The 19726-nt window shown below is 47.1% G+C and overlaps 1 protein-coding gene across 4 annotated transcripts in view; it reads left to right on the forward strand.

Moving 5' to 3' along the window:
- LOC146829464 (phosphatidylinositol-binding clathrin assembly protein-like) overlaps positions 1–19726 on the forward strand; it is a 704267-nt gene that overhangs the window by 300895 nt on the left and 383646 nt on the right. The gene's annotated exons all lie outside the window — the stretch shown is intronic.

Consider the following 19726-nt stretch of genomic DNA (forward strand, 5'->3'; position numbering starts at 1 on the left):
ATCCTCTTTTGTCATGAAAAGGCTTGCCACCCTCTACTTGATATCTTCAGGGCGGCAACATGGGCGAACATCTATACCTTCACAAAGCATTACTGCCTGGATGCCTGGCAGAAGGCGGATGTAGAGGTTGGTCAAGCTGCTCTGCAACTTCTACTCACATAAGTTATGATCTCCTGAAAAAAAAAATTCTCTTAAGTGTGCTATGATTATGATCGGTAATAAATATGTTTTCAAATGTTTTTCTATTTACGTTTTAGTATATGTATACATGGTTTTGAGCTAATATTATATGCTCTTTATGATTATCATTTGTATTTTGGTTTCTGGGTCGCATGGTTCACCTTACCCGCCACCTCTGACCCTTTGGTACTGCCTGCTATTCTGATTCAAGCATGTGAATCTATAACAGATACAATACTGGAGAAAAAACAAGTTACTTACCCGTACACTGTGGTTCTCCAGTATCGATATCTTTTATGGATTCACATGTGACCCTCCCTCCTCCCCTTTCCAGGTTCACCTTCCTTACCTCTCTTATTGTCTTATGATACTCGTGCTCGAAATCTGAGGTATGATGGTCCTGCAGGGGAAGGAGACTCTATGGTCTGGGATCTGATTGACTAGAGTTTGGATGTTTTATAATAATGGTAATAGGTTGCTAAAAGCTAGTGAATTCTTATGGGCATTTGAATGTTGAAGTTTTATACTGCTGTTTTACTGTTACCGTGGGACTCCCACCAGATATCAATACTGGAGAACCACAGTGTACAGGTAAGTAACTTGTTTTTTATTTGTCGCTCTATCTCTTAAGTGTCTTTACAAGCCTTCCAGAACAAAGGTGAACAATATCAACTTAAGAAGATATATCTAAAAGAAGTGCTTGGGGGGGGTCTCCGCAGGACTGTTCAAGTGCTTATGCCTTATCATGGAAATATCCTTACGAGAGAACTGGAGTTTACAGGTAAGAAACTGTTCCTTATGCTTACTTTGCTGTGCCTTTCCTTGTGTCCTAGAGGAACCTTTACTTGTCATTTGCTTACCGTTTCTCTTGTGTGGCTTCTACGTTAGATCGTCCCAGAGGGCTAACTTCTCTCTAGAAGTGTTTTCTCTTACCACGAGTGGTCTATGCCAGTACTTGTTTTTGTTTCGCAATACTTCTATTGAAGCATTGATTTGTGCTCTCTACATTGTAGGTATAGAGAGCACCAGTCTCACACCTTTGCCTGTGTTTCTCAGGGCAAGTTCAACTTCATGCTTGTTTCTAAGGCAAAGATCGCTGGCTCCGTGGCTTTGAATGTTGTCCTTGGCCTTCAGCTCCAACCAGTAAAGGTCCAGATACCATTGGGGGAGCTATGTAGTATTATGCTTCTTGAAGTGTTCTTTCTAAAACTTCTTTATTCCACTGCCATGGGTGACTGTTCCCCATTTTTTTTTTAATGACTTATGGATTTCAGTTCCCAATGGGTTTTCCGTAGTCCTTCTGATGGTGCGTCTCCTTTCCTTACCTACATTCCAAGACAGCACGGTCACTAGACCAGCTAGTCCTATTTAGGGACCCTTAGTGGGGCTAGTTTGCAGACCCTCCTTCGGGGATAGTATTGCTTTGGTAGCCAAATCAAAGGTAAGGGATCTGCGGCTAGATGTCTCTATTAGATGAATAAATTACTTACCTTCAGTTACGCCTTATCTGGTATAGAGACAGGATCTAGCTGCTGATTCTTTACCAATCCTCCCTGTTCTGCTAACTGGTTAATCCTTTTGTCTACAAGATCCCTTCTGGGTATTCAAATGCTTTTCATTAGGACTTCGTGATTGTTTTAACATAAAGATGTCTCTTTTTGGGCTCACTGTTTCCATGGGCAGTTTCTATAAGTGGCTGTACGTTTTTGGCACGGAAAATAGTCTAGTAAAAAGGTGACAAGAAGGTGACGTTAGCCTGTCAGTGGAGGGCTTAAATGGACTCCGCTGACGTCACATCTAGTGGATGACGTCGCTACGTACTCGCTCAAAGCACTCTACCGACATTCAGAGATACTGCTGTAAAAGAAACAAATAAATAATCCTGGACCCAGTCTGCCACATGAGAATTCAAAGGTAAGGAATCTGCAGCTAAATCCTGTCTCTACCAGATAAGACATTACCAAAGGTAAGTTAATTGTTCATTTTGTTTTCATTTCTATCCCTCCTATTCAAATGATTCTTCTTTTAATCCCCAGTTTCCCTTCTTTTGCAGAGCATGTTTCCTCTGTGGCTCATGCTACCTGTGTCAGGTTCCACTCAGTACGCAGATACTTAATAATATCTCTGTAAACAAAACTGTTTTTCAAATTCTCCTCAGCCAGCTGTCTGGCCCCTTCCTGGATTCCTCCTCCTCAATCGCCTCAGGCAGCGTGCTTTGTTTGCATTGGGCAATAGAGTTTTTGTGTGCTCCCAGCTGTTCCGAGACTGTCTAGAGGAGGATTATGCTTTTTGCAACACTCAGATGTTTCCTTCTCTTTTCGATAGCACCACACCCTTTGAACAATACAGACACTGACCCAGCCCATCACCTGTAGCTCGGTTAGCCACAGAGGTTAGGCGACATCAAGGCATTCCCTGTGCAAGAAAAACAGGTTTACATTGTTGTGTTATTAATCAACAACATGGTGGATACTTACCTACAAATGGAGCAATGCTTTCTGCATTGAATGGCGCATAGGAATTATAAGCATCACATTTTGACATGCAGGTGCTCTCTAAAGTGTTACATTAAGCAAATACAAAATGGTTCATAATAGGCACTTATTTAGTATTCCCTTTGCTATGTTTATCACTACTCCAAGGAAATGCAACATCAATGCTAGTGCATCATACCAATTATAGCTATAGTTTTATTTGCCATTATTATTCTGAGTGCTATTATCATTAGAAGTAGTGATATTATCATTCACTTTAGTGATATTTTTTCCTTTTTTATTAAGATCAAACTATGATCTGTAAATAGAAAGAAATTAATGCCGGCATCATTTAGAGGTTGCACACATGTATTATGTTCATGACTACAAAAGGACCTTGCTGGCTGCCTCAAAGGCTTTTTTTCTTCTATAACCATGCAGCGCAGCATTGTGTATGCTACGCAGCATATCTAAAAAATAGGTCCTAAAGGTGAGATCTATTGACTCTGCCAGTGCTTGTTTGAGATTGTGCCCCCACTTTTTGCTGAAAGTACTTTGACTAAGTGTGCCCTGGGCTCCTGCCAATCAGGTACCCAGGGCCTATGTTCCTTCCCTAAAAACTGTGCTGAAGCCTAAACCCAAATTGGCAAACCCTGGCCACATGTCAGCCCCTGGTAAATGGTACACTAGGTACCCAGGGCCTTGTGACCAAGGAAGGCCCCTAAGGGCTGCAGCACTTATTGTGCCACCCTTAGAGGCCCTGTACCCTGACACACACACTGCCCTTGCAGGCTGTTTGGGTACAGAACATGCCATGCCCACAACACACACTGCCCTGGCATACATCAGCCACCCCTCAAGATGGGTGCCCTATGCCAGTGGTGTGGGTACAGGTGCATGAGCCCTGTGCCCCTACAGTACCCAGGTCCATTCCTGGGCACTGTAAGTGCAGTGCTGCCATTTAAGAGTATATGGTGCTGGGAGAGCGTCAACACAAACTCCACAGCACCATGATGGCTCCACTGAAGACTGAGAAGTTTGGAATCAAACTTCTCAGCACATTAAACCCGCACTGATGCCAGTTCAGGATTTAATGTACAATGCATGACAGAGGGCATCTTAGAGATGCCCCCTGAACCTAACCTACAATCCACGTCTTGCCTGAGGGGCTGCCTAGGCTGCCTCACAGCAGACTTGTTGCTGGACCCCTGGGTAGAGAGCCATCCGCTCTCCCGGGCCTGCAACAATGCACATCCTGGACAAGGTGCTAGGTCTCCTCCCCCAGGATGGGCAGGGAAAGCTTCAAAGGCATGCCGCCTTTGTGAGCTTCTCCAGGCCACTTGCTGTACTCCGCAACTGGCCCCTACCGGTTCTAAACCCCCACTCGGGCGGGAAGACTGGCCGGAAACCCCAAGGAAGGACAGGGGGTGTGCCAGCCTCTGCCAACCCCACCCCTCAGGTGGGGGAGGCGAGGTGAAGCACGTCTCCGAGCTCTCACCATCTTGAAGATGGGGAGCCCTGCCCAATCAGGACTAGGCCACTGCCCCCCTCCCACAGGAGTGGCAGGATAGGGGGTGTACCAACCCCAGGGCAGGGACCCAGTGGTCCCTGCCCTTTACCTACCTGTAACGCCCCTAAATTTAGTATTTAGGGGCACCCTGAACCTTCCTTCCTGAGATCCAGATTCTGAAACAGCAAAGACGATCAAGAGACAAGAAGACCTGCCGTACAACTGCTCACAAGAGGAAGACACCAACTGCTTTCTCCCCAGCCCTACCGGCCTGTCGACCCTCGAACCTGCTCCTGCTAAACTCCGGCATCTCCAGTGGCCAGCAACCTCACAAACCCTGGAGGACCTGGCTACCACAAGCAGTGGCACTGCTCAAAGCAAGTAACTGACCCCTGGCATCACCCAGGAACCGCGAACCCTGCACACTCTGCACCCGCCAAGTCTGGCTTGTGCTGGAGTTGACAAAGACCCCGAGGACGTCCCCCCGGCGATTGTGACCCCGAATCCAGCACCCAAGGACCCACCGCGACGCTCCTGACGACGCCTGCAGCCTCAGAACCAGGGACCCCTCCAACCGCGACCAGCCGAGGGTAAGATTTCCCGACCCCTGTGCCCAACTCCTGGTTGCCTACCTATCCTCGAACTACCCAACTTACCTCTCGAAGTGGTGGTCACACCTGAAGAATCTTCGTCCCCGAGCTTGCAGCCTTTGTGTTTTTTTTTTAAAGAAACCTTTATTATACAATAAAATACATACAAGGGCCTACAACCACCAAGGCCGGCCGCTACAGAGCCCGAGGGCCCGCAATGCAACGCCACACAGTCAAATGAACCAGAGGCGAAGCTCCCGGCAGTCCCTTGCAGCCTTTGTTAGTTTTTGAGCTTCTCCATTGTAATCCATTGAGCGTCTGAAGGCTCAAAAGCACCCTGCACCCAGACGCCCGAGTGCCCCTGGCAGTGCAGTCTCTACTCTACTTCCCCATTTGCCCTGAGCAAGTGACCAGGAGCCCAGCTCCCACAGCCGCCTGGCCTTCCAGCCAGCAGCCACCAACCAAGGGCCCCCTGCCTCCCATAGGATAACTCTGGGCCTAACTCACTCTGCACCTGGCTGCCCCTGTGCCGCTGAGGGTGTAACAACTGTACTGACCTGACCCTGGGAGACCCCTGAGTCTATGCCCATAACCTTAACTCTGCCAGTCGAGTACTTACCCAAAAGCCAATAATGCTCTTTTCTTCCATAGGGTAACCTTGACTGGTTTCACTTGGAAATTCTTCTAAGTGTGGAGTTTCTAAACTTTAAAATATTCACCTAAAATCAACCGAGTAACGAAAACGAAAATACTCACCTGCTATCTGGAGAGATCCCGGTGCTGGATCTTGGTGCCCAGCACTGACCCTGAAAAGTAATTACAACCATACTTACCGCTTACCCAATTTTCTTCCATAGGAAACCATAGACTGTTTTTCTGTGAAATTTCTTCTAAGTGTCGATTTTTGCAAACTACAAATATTCTTTAAAAATCGCACCAACTGTGAAAACGTAATTACTTACCTGTTTTAGATAGATGTCCCAGTGCTGAACCTAGGAGTCCAGCACTGGATTACAAAAGTAGCGAGAACATACTTTACCTGCAACTTGAATTTCCTTCGATAGGATAACATTGCCTGGTTTTTGCCGAAAAAGTTTCCAAGTGTCGATTTTGCAAACTTACAAATATTAGTTAAAAATCGCCTGTATAACCAAAACACATTCTTCCAACTGTTTACAGGTGATGCCCTAGTGCTGGATCCAGGATCCAACACTGAGTTAGGAAAAGTAACCATAACCCCACTTACCTGCTTAGTGAAATTCCTCCCGTAGGATAACATTGGTGATCCTATGAGAAAAAGTTTGTCAACTTTTAAAATACCAAAATATTGCTTAAAAATCACTACTGTAACCAAAACGCTTTTACTCAACTGTTTACAGGAAATGTCCCGGGAAGGAATCCAGGATCCAGTCCTATGGTTAGAAAAGTAATCCTCAAAGTAACTAATTGCATTTAATTAGAAATTCCCATTGAGCTCAGTGTATTATTGTGTTTGAAATTGTGTTGCCTATTGCAACAACTGTGTCTATTACATTCAAAAGCCTACTGCATATTGAAAGTATTTATATAAAGCCTCTCATTCAGAGAAAGTATATTTTGAAATCTATTGTTGGTTCTAATATAAAACAACCATATATTTTTATACAAAACCATTGGCCTAGAGTTCGGTTCTTGAGTGTGTGAGACCATTTGCTGACTGAGTGTGTGCAACAAATGCTTTACACTGTCCTCTGATACTGCCTTACTGCTCGACCAAGCTACCACTTTAGAGAGTAAGGTTATATCGAACTTTAGCCTCTGCCAAACCTCTGGGGACTGTGGCGACTGTGCACACTGTACCTATTTGGGAACAGTATATACAGAGCTACTTTCCTACATTTGGTGGCTGTTACATCAGCTAGAAGGGTGATGAGCTTCAGACTCAATGTACAGTGGAGGAACCTTCGGGACTAGCCATTCATTATTTCCAGACTGCATTTCTGATTCACATTAACAGAGCAGTTTCCTTATCAACATTTTTATCCCAAACTCTAAATTGGTGGCACAAAGTTGTTTGCCTGTATTACGTTACTTTGAAGAAACTAACGCTATGCATAAAGATACTAAGTTCTTTGTAAACCGTGTAGCTGTTCAGACCAGTTTAGCCTCTGACAAACATATAGCCTTCTCAAACAGCACTGTCCCGACTATTTGTATTGCAGTGTGTTCTTTTACTTGATGTCTTGCCTTATTTAGCCTGGTTTTTATTTCAGTCTGTGGATATTGTGCTGTTCACTGCTTCCACGGCACGTTTCAAACGTGATACTGATGTTAAACATACTATACATGGGGAAAAAGGTGAAGTACCTCCTAGTGTTTATTATAGGGATATTGGAAGTCACTGAGGAATTCCATGACCATATATAGGAACGAGGCTGGCACACTAAAGCTATTAAATAAATAATAAATAATACCAGGTCTTGAGTTCCTTTGTAAGGTTATGGAACTCAGAGCTTCCTTATCCTATATGGCATGGGGCATTTTAGTCCTTATAATACTGATGCACAGCATCACCTTTCCCACAAATCGCTTAAACCGTTGGTGTGTAGCTCTTTCATATGAAAGAGAGCATGTTTCCAAACATGAAGAATAAAAATCGAATCTCTGGTGCAAAATTAAACCCATCAAAAACTGTTAGATACAAAAAGATATTATAATTTGTTTAATACCAGTGAGTTTTATTTAAAAATAAATAAAAGACGCAGTTGCTCGAGATGTGTGGAAACATGCAGAAAGATTCAAACTTTGCTATAATTACCTAAGAAGTACAAAAAAACAAAACTATTGTCATATATAGCTCCTTTCTAGTTGATACTATACAACTAGAAAATTAGAGCAGATGAAAAATAGCAAGGTTTTGGTTTAGTTCTTTAAACTGCTGCTTTATTTATGCTCCATGACCTGACCTGCCTTTCCTCTCGGCTGTTGGCTCTGGCAGCAGGAATTTTGTCATCCGAACTCAACTGTAATAATCTATTACAGTTGAGTGGCTATGACACTTCTTTATAATAAGCACTGGGTGTGTCACAAGTCACCTAATATATATAGAATTATAGCGGGGTAACAGTGAATTACGGGATGTTATTCACTTGGGAGTGTCATCAAATAGACACTGAGTGAAGCGCAAGTTGTCTTATTATGTCACTCAGAACCCCTTATTTTTTATTCCCCAAGTGTGTGGATGCAGTGGTGTTTTCAGCTAAATGTACTGTTATGTTTGCAGTGTTCCAGATTTGTTAAAGAAGCACTAAATGTTGCCTAATTGGCCATAATTTCTAGTTAATTGTTATAAAATCTGAAAAACTGATGTTCGAGGCATATGAGCTGCAGATTACACACTTGTGCATAGATCGCCATCTGGTGTTGGGCCCGGATGTTTGCAGTTTGTTTTTCCTCTTGGAAAGTCTTTTGAAGTCACGTGGTCGGTCACTCCTCCTTTGGATCGTATTGCGCATGGGCTTTGGCTCCATCCTCAGATTGTTTTTTTCCACCATCGGGCTCGGATGTGATCTTCGCGCTCCGGTTCCGAACAGCTTCCAGTTCGATGGTCGACGCGCAATCCTCACCTTAAACCACGGTATTGTTTCGATCGCGATCTCCCCCACTCGACGCGCCTTCTCATCGGCACGGACCTTCAGTTCCAGTCGTCGACGGCGGCCTTCGGGCCTCTCAAAGCTTCGGTCCTGGCTAATGGAAAGGACTCAATTTAAAAAGTGCCCTCAATGTGTGTCTAAATTCCCCCACACCGATCTCCACGAGGTATGCAATCTCTGCCTCTCCCCTGAACACGAGGCTCGAGTCTGTCCAGCGTGTAAGTCAGTCCGGTCCAAAAAGACTACTCGGGACCGAAGAGCCAGAAGAACTATGGCACACTCCTCGACGACGATTCCGGACGCCATCATTGGAGAAGGCATCGACGCTCCAGAGCAGTACACCGAAGAGGGCCTCGTCAGCGCTTCCGAGGCCGACGACTCAGATGTGGAGGACATCACCCCGGCACAGAGGGTCGTGAGTACTGATTTCCCCTCCACCCCCCCCCCCCCCACACACACCTTCCGGCACCGAAAAAGGCTCCGGTCACGCCTTCGTCTCAGGGACTAGGCAAGACCAAGGACACTGCTTCCAACACCCCAACTTCGGGCCTGGTGAAGAAGCCAAGCAAGCCTTCCGGCGGCTTGGGCTCGAGCCAGCCTACTCCCGGCACCGATAAACTCGCTTCGGTGCTGAAAAAGAAGCCGATCCCCATATCGACACCGAGCTCCGCACCGAAGTACTCGGGGTCGAAACCGAGCTCTTCGGCACCGACAACACCTTCGGTGCCGACCAAAGCACACAAGGCCACCGGCACCGACACTTCGAGGCCGAAATCCATCTCGGCGCCGACCAAGCGTCCGGAGGTTCCCAAACCAGGTTCCAAACAAAGAACCAGCACGGAAAAGCCTAAAAAGCCAACGACCCCCTATTCCTTCGGCGCCGACGGACAGACCTGCCTCACCGGACTTATTTACACCGGATCCCTTGCAGAAAACACTCACCAAGGATCCAAAAACTGGACATTTGACAATTTCTTCCAAAAAGAGACATTTCGAGAGGCCTGCTCCACCTCCGCCTCCAAAAAGGAAGGACTCTGCTACCTCCCCGTTCAGAGTACCTTCCCCACCTCCTCCACCTCCCCCGCCTTCTCCACCCCAACCTCATCGTTCTCCCACCCCTTCTCCACAAGATGATGATCACGGGGACCCATATGATGACATAGGGGATGTCCCCCAGGACCTAACCACAGGGGACCCCACTCCTACAGGATCCCCAGACCCATGGGACGACTACAATATACCTGATATCCCCAACGTCCCACAAGATGACCTTTACCCCTCCAGGCCATCTCCACCAGAGGACTCATTGGGGTTCCACCACCTACTACAAAGGGCGGCACACTATCACGGGGTAGACTTACATACCGACCCCGTGGAGGAAGATTTCCTCCTCGACACGTTCGACACCACACATAGGTCTACCTCCATATTACCTATGCTTAAAGGAGTGGTAAAGCATGCGCCAGAGGTTTTTAAGGACCCAGTTAGAGCCAGGGTCATTAACCCGCGCATTGAGAAAAAATACAAAGCTGCCCTATCACGGGGTAGACTTACATACCGACCCCGTGGAGGAAGATTTCCTCCTCGACACGTTCGACACCACACATAGGTCTACCTCCATATTACCTATGCTTAAAGGAGTGGTAAAGCATGCGCCAGAGGTTTTTAAGGACCCAGTTAGAGCCAGGGTCATTAACCCGCGCATTGAGAAAAAATACAAAGCTGCCCCTACAGATCCCTCCTGCATCAGAGGGCCAGCGCCACTAGACTCTCTAGTTGTATCCACTGCACGTAAAAGGGCAAATTCTCAGGCGTCAGACGCAGCACCACCACCTGACAGAGTCAAAGCTACTGGATGCATCAGGGAAACGCACTGCGTCACAAGCAGCCAATATGTGGCGTATCGCCAATACTCAAGCCCTATTGGCCAGATATGACAGGGCACATTATGATGAGTTAGAGAGCATAATGCACCACCTCCCTGAGAAATATAAAGCTAGGGCCAACAAACTAATTCAAGAGGGTAAGACTATCACAAACACCTCTATACGCTGTGCCTTAGATGCAGCAGACACAGCTTCCAGGGCCATCAATACAAGCGTCGTCCTCCGTCGCCATGCTTGGCTGAGAATATCAGGGTTTAAACCGGAGGTACAAGCCTCCATCCTTAACCATCCCTTTGACCAGGAACATCTATTTGGCCCAAAGGTAGATGAGGCCCTAGAAAAAATGAAGAAAAATACAGATACGGCGAAGTCCATGGGATCCTTACAGTCACACCCTCCTAGACGCTCCTTTCGCCGCTCTTCCTTTCGCAGTACATCTAGAGGCTACTCCTCAGATACCGTGTCCACCTCGTACAAATCCCCAACTCAGTCCACCTTCACGAGGGGTTATCAAAGAGGCGGCTATAGGGGTAACAATAATAAAGGCAGAGGCAAAACAAACAACGCTCGCTCTGCCACAACGCCTACCCAATGACTTCCCCCCCAGACCATTCCATTCCACTCCGGTCGGTGGCAGACTCCAACATTTCCTTCCCGTCTGGGTGACCATCACCTCAGACAAATGGGTGACACAAATAATTCAATCAGGCTACTGCCTAGAACTAATATCTACCCCCCCCAAACATTCCACCCAGGCAGCGCCCAATGTCACAAGAACATTTAATACTCCTAAAGCAGGAGGTAGTCTCCCTCCTACAAAAACAGGCAATAGAACCCGTTCCTACCAACCAACAAAACATGGGAGTCTACTCCCTATATTTTCTCATACCAAAAAGGGACGAGACTCTGCGGCCCATCCTAGATCTCCGGCCCCTAAACACGTACATACACTCCGACCATTTTCATATGGTAACGCTTCAGCAGGTACTTCCGCTCCTCTCCCAAAACGACTTTTTGACCACCCTAGATCTATAAGACGCGTATTTTCACATTCTGGTGCACAAAGCTCACCGCAATTACCTCAGATTTGTAGTGGACGGACAACACTTCCTATTCAAGGTGCTCCCGTTCGGAGTCACAACAGCACCAAGGGTATTCACCAAGTGCCTAGCAGTGGTAGCAGCACATTTACGAAGACAACACATCCACGTCTTCCCATACTTAGACGACTGGCTAATAAAAGCCGGGTCGTACAATCAGTGTGTTCAACACACATCTACCACCATTCAATTACTCCATCAGCTGGGCTTCACAGTAAACAACCAGAAGTCCCATCTCCAACCATCCCACATAAAACAATACCTCGGTGCCACCATAGACACCTCAAGAGCACTAGCCTACCCCAATCCGGCCAGGATTGCAAGCATTCAGGCTATACGCGCAAAATTCGCACTACAACACTCCCTTCCAGCTCGAGTGTTTATGCAACTAATAGGGATGATGGCCTCTTGCATTTTCATAGTGCCTCACGCAAGACTCCAGATGGGTCCTCTCCAAGAGTGCTTAGCGCGCCAATGGAACTAGGCCCAGGGTCAATTAACAGATCTGGTGTTGGTAGACGGTCGCACCCATCGCTCTCTGCAGTGGTGGAACACCACATACCTTTCCAAAGGTCGACCGTTCCTGGACCTGGTTCCTCAAATAGTACTGACAACGGACGCATCGCTCTCCGGCTGGGGAGCTCATCTATTACATCTCACCATACAGGGCAAGTTGACACCTCAACAAAAGTTACTCCATGTTAACCATCTGGAGTTTCTAGCAGTCTTCTTAGCCCTAAAATCTTTCCAAACTCAAATTTCAGGCAAGGCAGTCCTGATCCGAACATACAACATGACTGCCATGTATTGTATCCAAAAACAAGGCGGCACACCCTCTCCACAGCTCTCTCACCTAGCACAGAGCATATGGAGATGGGCGATACCCCAGAAAATCTTTCTCCTAGCTCAGCATGTCCCAGGAGTCCAAAACACAGTGGCAGATCTGCTCAGCAGACAGACACAACAGATCCACGAGTGGGAGCTTCACCCGCAAGTTCTTCACCCATACTTTCAAATGTGGGGGCATCCACAGATAGACCTCTTCGCCAACCACGAAAACGCCAAATGCCCAAGCTTCGCCGCCAGATACCCACACCCATTGTCCAAAGGAAATGCAATATGGATGAACTGGTCAGGCAAATTTGCGTACGCTTTTCCGCCTCTCCCACTCATTCCACTAGTGGTGCGCAAACTACAACAACACTCCCTCACACTAATCCTAGTAGCTCCAACATGGGGCAGACAACCGTGGTATACCACACTGCTGGAACTATCTGTAGTACCACACCAAAAACGACACCTCTCTCCACACCTCTTAACCCAGAACCATGGAGAGATCAAACACCCGGACCCAGAGCAGCTCAACCTTGCGTTCTGGCTCCTGAAATCTTAAAATTCGGGTACCTAAATCTTCCCCTTGACTGTATGAACGTCATCAGAGAAGCTAGAAGACCTACCACTAGAGCGTGCTACGCCGCCTAGTGGAAACGTTTTGTTGTTTATTGCCATAACAACACCATCAATCCACTGGACGTGTCCATTCAACACATAATAGGCTACTTACTCCACCTACAAAGGTGCAATCTAGCCTATACGTCCATTAGACTACACCTCGTGGCTATTGCGGCTTACCTACAAAACAGGCAACATCTCTCACTCTTCAGAGTACCTGCCATTAAAGCCTTCATGGAAGGCCTTAAAAGAATAATTCCCCCCAGAGTGCCACCCTCACCTGTGTGGAACTTAAATATCGTTCTCACAAGGCTAATGGGGCCTCCCTTCGAACCTCTCCATAAATGCGAACTACCGTTCCTAACATGGAAAACCGCTTTTCTTGTAGCCATCGCTTCCCTTAGAAGGGTCAGTGAGATACAAGCACTTACCATCTAAGAACCCTTTCTCCAAATGCACCATAACAAAGTTGTACTCCGTACCAACCCAAAATTCCTCCCTATAGTCATTTCTCCCTTTCACCTAAACCAAACAGTAGAACTACCAGTATTTTGCTCGCAACCACAGACAGTTGCAGAAAGGGCTCTAAACACACTGGATGTGAAACGAGCCTTACTCTACTACATTCAGAGAACACAATCTTGCCGTAAGACCAAACAACTGTTTGTTTCTTTTTCTCCACCACACAAAGGTAACCCCATCTCAAAATCGGGGATAGCTAGGTGGATTGTAAAATGCATTCCAATCTGCTACCATAAAGCAAATCGAACGCTATCCATTCCCCCGAAAGCCCATTCTACACAAAAAATAGGGGCTTCTTAGGGAACATCCCATTAGATGATATCTGCAAAGCAGCTACATGGTCAACACTGCACACTTTCACCAAACACTATTGTGTAGATGTGCAAATTAAGCATCAAGCTAGTGTGGGCCAGGCTGTACTCAAAACATTATTTCAAACTACTGCAACAGATATGGGTGGTCGCCGCTAACGGTGGGTACTGCTATATAATCTATGCACAAGTGTGTAATCTGCAGCTCATATGCCTCGAACGGAATATGCTACTTACCAGTATGCATCTGTTCTTGGCATGTAGAGCTGCAGATCTACACATGCCCACCCGCCTCCCCGGCTACCTTTATCTGTTCAAGTTTATCTTATTTAGATAGCACACACATGGGCATCTTCACTGTTACTACTACGCTCCATCTTTCCCTGCTGGCGAAAAACAATCTGAGGATGGAGCCGAAGCCCATGCGCAATACGATCCAAAGGAGGAGTTGCCGACCTCGTGACTTCCAAAGACTTTCCAAGAGAAAAAACAAACTGCAAACATCCGGGCCCAACACCAGATGGCGATCTATGCACAAGTGTGTAGATCTGCAGCTCTACATGCCAAGAACAGATGCATACTGGTAAGTAGCATATTCCTTATTTTAATATATGGATGTGTTTTGGGTTCCTGCACATGTGCAAGGAGATTCTACCTTTTATGAATGAGAGAATACCCATTCTGAACACCTAGGATTACAAGCTGCTTTTCCCTTCCTGAAGAAAGGCTGTGCTAGAACATTAAGATCCATCTACAACGGTGTGTCCTAAAATTGAGAAAAATTGGACTGGATTTAGAATCTTCATCAGACAAGTAATAAAAGCCTGGCATGCTCTACTTGTATTGTATTGCATGGAATATTTATAAAGGGCACTGTGACCAAAGATGGTATCCTGGCGCTAGTTGTAACCAGTATGTAAGAAAGAACAACTGATGTAGATGTGAAAAAAAAGCAGGTTATAAATGAGGAAACAGCCAAGTTTTCAGTGATTTCTTGAATTTTAATAGCTGGAGCTGGTAATTTATTCCACATCCGAGCTGCATTGACGGTAAAACTACGTCCTCCTTGTTGGACTTTTTGAAATCTGAGTTCTTGGACATAGTTGCCTATGGTTGATCGAAGGTTTCTGCAAGGAGTATATTTTTTTAGTTTGGCTTGTAAAGGTTTTGGTCCTTTATTGTGTAGTGCCTTATGAACAATACAGAGAGATTTAAAAATAATTATCTGCTTGATGGGCAGCCAATGGAGATCTTTCAGAGCCTTTGTGGCAGATGAGTGTCGAGGTCTATTCAATGTTAGCTTAGCTGTGATTATTTGGATGCGCTCTAGCTTCTTTAACAAATCGCTAGGGGCTCCTAATAACAGAGCATTGCAATGGTCCAGCCTACTTAGTATTACACCTCTGGAGATCAGTGATCTGGCTGGCAGGTCAAGCAGAGGATATAGTTTGCTAAGGGCCCGGATCCGTGCAAAACAAGTCCCGGTAAGTCAGTTCACTTGTTTTTCCATAGACAGACCTTCATCTATAATCACACCTAAGTTTCGTACCACCGCTGGGTTGCGCCAATGGCAATTCCGTGGGTAGAGGCCAGAAGGTTGAGGATAGAGATAACGGAATTTTATTGGATGAGCAACAAAGGAGTTCAGTTTTGCTTCCATTCATCTGGAGTGAATTTGCATTCATCCAGTCAGATGTCAAGAATGCCCACCGAGATCAGGGATGACTTCCTGGCTTACTACTCGGATCTATACAAGACCAAGTTAGGTGAATCCTCGGCCTCTCGTGAGGCCTACTTGTCCGAAATCGCGCTAGTGTTCCTCGATAGGGGTATGCAGGAGTTCATGGCGGAGCCCATAACGGTGACTGAGGTTCGGGGCGTGATTAAGGTGCTTCGCGGCTCTTCTGCCCCCGGCCTCGATGGCTTCACTGGGGATTTCTACAAGGCCTTTGCGGATCTCCTGTCGCCACGGCTTATTGAGGTCTACGCAGAGGCGCTGGAGCGTGGGTCCCTCCCGGCGACCCTTAGTGAAGCGGTAATAGTTCTGCTCCCAAAACCAAATAAAGACCCGACGCTGTGTGGTTCGTATAGGCCCCTCTCCCTATTGAACCTCGATTATAAGATACTGGCCACAATTTTGGCCAACAGATTGATAGAATTCATTATATCGCCCATGCAATCGGGCTTTTTCCCGCGTCGCTCCACGTCTCTAAATTTGCGGACGTTGTTCACGGTTCTCCACAGAATCAACCCGGTCACGCCTGCCGCGGCTATCCTTCTAGACACTGAGAAGGCCTTCGACTCCCTAGAGTGGCCTTTCTTTCTTTCTGTCATGCAACGCATGGGCATGCCGGAGAACTTCCTCGCCACTACGTGGCTTTTGTATAGCCGCCCCACGGCTCGTCTGCGTATCAATGGTACGCTATCCCGCCCTTTCTCTCTCACGAGAGGCACGCGGCAGGGCTGCCCGCTTTCCCCGCTATTATTTATTTTGGCCATGGACCCCTTAATTCGGCATTTCCAGGAGCGGCATCTGCACAGGGGTCTCCAGTTCCGGACGGGTCCCTTATTGGCTTCCCTCTATGCGGACGACACAATACTGTATGTCAGAGAGCCTCAGGTCAACTTGGCTCCCCTGATACGGGAAATTCTTCGCTTTGGAGCCCACTCTGGATTGGGCATCAACTGGCACAAGTCCGTAATTTTCCCGTTGACTAGCGGCACATCTCAATGGCAGTGCGAGTTCCCGTTGGAGTGGTGCTCCGACTCGGTACGGTACTTGGGCATTCAGATACATCTGAACACTGACGAAATTATTCGCCTCAATTATGGCCGCGCGATTGCCAGGCTGGAGACGCAGGTGGAGGGGTGGCTGCGACTCCCGCTCTCCATGTCGGCCAGAATTGCCATTATAAAAATGGTTGTATTTCCCAGATTTCTGTATTTTTTAAATAATATCCCTATTCCTCTTACTCGGGCATTTTTCTCCACCCTGCGGTCACATTTGATTAAGCTGGTTTGGGGCGGGAAGCGCCCCCGAATCAGCTGGAGGACTCTTACGCTCCCCCATGACAGAGGCGGCTTCGGTGCACCGGATATGTACCTGTACTACTTGATTGCTCAATGTGCGCACGCCTACGCCTGGTATCATCCTGACGCACGGATCCCGTTCCTTCGGCCGGAGGCGAATTTCGTGCTCCCGGATCGCTTGTCGGCGGTGTTACCCGAGGGAGTTCCCCGGAGCCCAGTGGACATACAAACGGTGTCCACCACCAGCTGGGCCTGGGGTCGCCTGGCTCGTTATTTAGCCCGGCCTCGCCTGTACTCCTCTTCGCTCCCACTTCCTAACCCTGGGCTGCTGCCGGGTACGGGAGAACTCCTTGTGCAGCGCACTTTAAATAAGTTTAACCTCACTAAGATTGGAGATTTATACCCTGGCGGGCACATATTCTCGATGACGGACGAGGCGCGTTTCAGCGAGGCTACGTTCATGGATAAGTTTGTACTACGCCGGCTTTATTGCGCGGCGCGGTCGGAAGTCGCGGGATTCCCCCTCGAGCCGGAGTCCTTTGAGCCCCTCACCCTCCTCATTGATAAAGACACGGGAGCCCACATAGTTTCTAAACTTTATAAGTCATGCGCAGCTCTGGTTCCTTGTGCGGATGCCCGGCTGCGGGCGGCTTGGGAGTCGGACTTGGGCAGGCCGATCACGGACGAACAGTGGACCGTTTGCTGCAAAGTCACTAACACGATATCACTCAATAGTCGCCATAAGCTCCTCCATTACAAATTCCTTCGCCGCTTCTACATGACCCCTGACAGACTCCACGCCATTGACCCCTCTCGACCTCACACATGCTGGAAATGCGCTGCACCACACACCGATTTTGCACACCGGTCGTGGACGTGCCCCAGACTGCAGTTATACTGGACACAGGTGCACGAGATCCTGGGCACTATGCTGGGGCTCACGTTGGTTCCCACACCCGAGGTTGCGCTGCTGGGCTACACGGTAAATTTCCCTAAGACTGTCCGAAGGCTCGCCTCTCTGGGCCTCCTGCTTGCTAAGCGAGAGATTGCTAAGCGCTGGGGGGATCGAATGGCCCCCACGGCGGATGCATGGCTCACTTCCATGGCTTTCTGCAGCACAAACAGCGAGATCTACTCTAGTCTCCTCCCCACGGTGGCACGACCCAAAGACATTTGGGGCCCGTATAAGACATACATCGCTACCCTGCCGAGCTCTTCCCCACCACACTCCAGTTCCGGAATAGTGCCTACGGGAGTGGGGTGAACTGCGCGGCGCCAGGGTTATGCTTAAGGAGAAGTGAGGAACCTGGCAGGACGTTATGTCATCATTGCTGTTCGGTCTGGGATGCTGGTCTGTGCTGGCGTGGGCTGGACGGGAGGTGTGGGGCGACAGCTGCAGCATCTGCGGAGATTGAACGATGGGCCCTTTGGCGGGCGGTTCTTCTTATGTTTCTGTTTGAATTCTGACGGTTGGGAATGTTGGGGCGATTACGGGGGGCCACTGAACTGATGCCATTATTAGATGCTGTTGATGATTTGGGGGCCAGAGGTGTCATGATGTATCTTATCGACGGTTTCTTATTGAACATACAGCCAATGTCTTTGTATTGTTTTGATTTTGCAAAATTAAATAAAGCATTAAAAAAAAAAAAGTCAAGAATGCATGCCTGAAATTTGCCTTGGGTGCTTTAAAACTCAAATTCTATAAGCAGTTGAAAGCAAGCATGTTCACAGGTTGAGTTCATGCTGTCCTAGATTGTGGGCAAGTGCTTGCTTTACTGGACCTAAAAACATAACTTGATGTCAGTTCTATTGGTAACATCCTTGTGCCCACAAGACATGGATCTGGGCACATATGGCAAGATTCTGTGGGCACGGTCTTTTCCATGCATACTGGACTTGGACTTTGCGTCTGAACAAACTCTGTGCCCACTCTTATGTTCCATGTTCCCAGAAATTGCTGGGAAAGCCATAAGACCTTTTCAAGTGGGTATGCAGCCCAGCTTTAGGCCTTCATCCACACCCCTTTTACTCAACATAACCCTTCTGTGGCCCAGGACCCCTGAACCCATGTCATTGTTTGGTTTCACATGGTGCCAGGCGCCCTACTTGGCGTGCATGACTAAGCATGCATTTTGAATACTTATTGGAATTTTAGTACAAAATGCAACTGCCAGCTTTCTCTACTCCCTCCTCCTAATCCCTAAAACCTCACCTCCTGCCATGGCCGGTCTGCTCCTGAGGCCCCAAGATATACAGACATGAACATAATTAGTTTTTGGAAGGTTTCATATGAATTGGCCATAAGTGGCCAAAGTTATTAGCCATTCAGAATTGTTTCTCTCATGACCCGCTTGATCATTTTGTGTCGGAACAAAGTACCACTCGTAATGGGGTGCTAAATTAACCAAGTCTAGAAAATAGTGCCACGCTTCCAGTTAGGATATAAAAAGGGGGGGGCATTGATGCCATCTCATCCCTATATCTTGCATGGAAGGAAAGTGTGTGTTGGTTCGTGAACTGAAGTTGAATGTGCGAATTATTTAGCCAAATGCTTTTTTTTTTGTTCTTGAGAAAATGCAAATTTCAAGCCTTTCTCTGAATCCCCCTCTTCCTTGTCCACGTGACCAATGATGTGTTGCATGTCCAGCTGTATTTGCAATAGCACAGAACAAGTGAAGTGCTTGGAAATAGTTTGGCATTGCTACTACAGGGCTTTGTTCTTTATTTCAAATGTCTGGAATTCCAAATGGGTATAGTTTACAGTTATGATTTTTTGCTGACATACGTTTTGCTACCCCTATGTTGTGTTGGATTTAAGATGTGGTCTTTATCTTGTTTTAATATCATTATTGTGTGTCCTATCAAGAAGCACAGCCTCAGTTTTCAAATTCTTTATTGAAAAGTGTCACAGTGCCTTTCAGTTGAAAGTAGAATTATATTAACAAGGGGCCATTTTAATGCAATTTTTTGTACGCAATACAAAGCTTTATTAGTATGATTACTGAATATTGAGTTTATTGTAACGTGTTGGGTTTC

Source organism: Triturus cristatus, chromosome 5_2 (genome assembly GCF_964204655.1).
Source record: "Triturus cristatus chromosome 5_2, aTriCri1.1, whole genome shotgun sequence".
Taxonomy (NCBI): domain Eukaryota; kingdom Metazoa; phylum Chordata; class Amphibia; order Caudata; family Salamandridae; genus Triturus; species Triturus cristatus.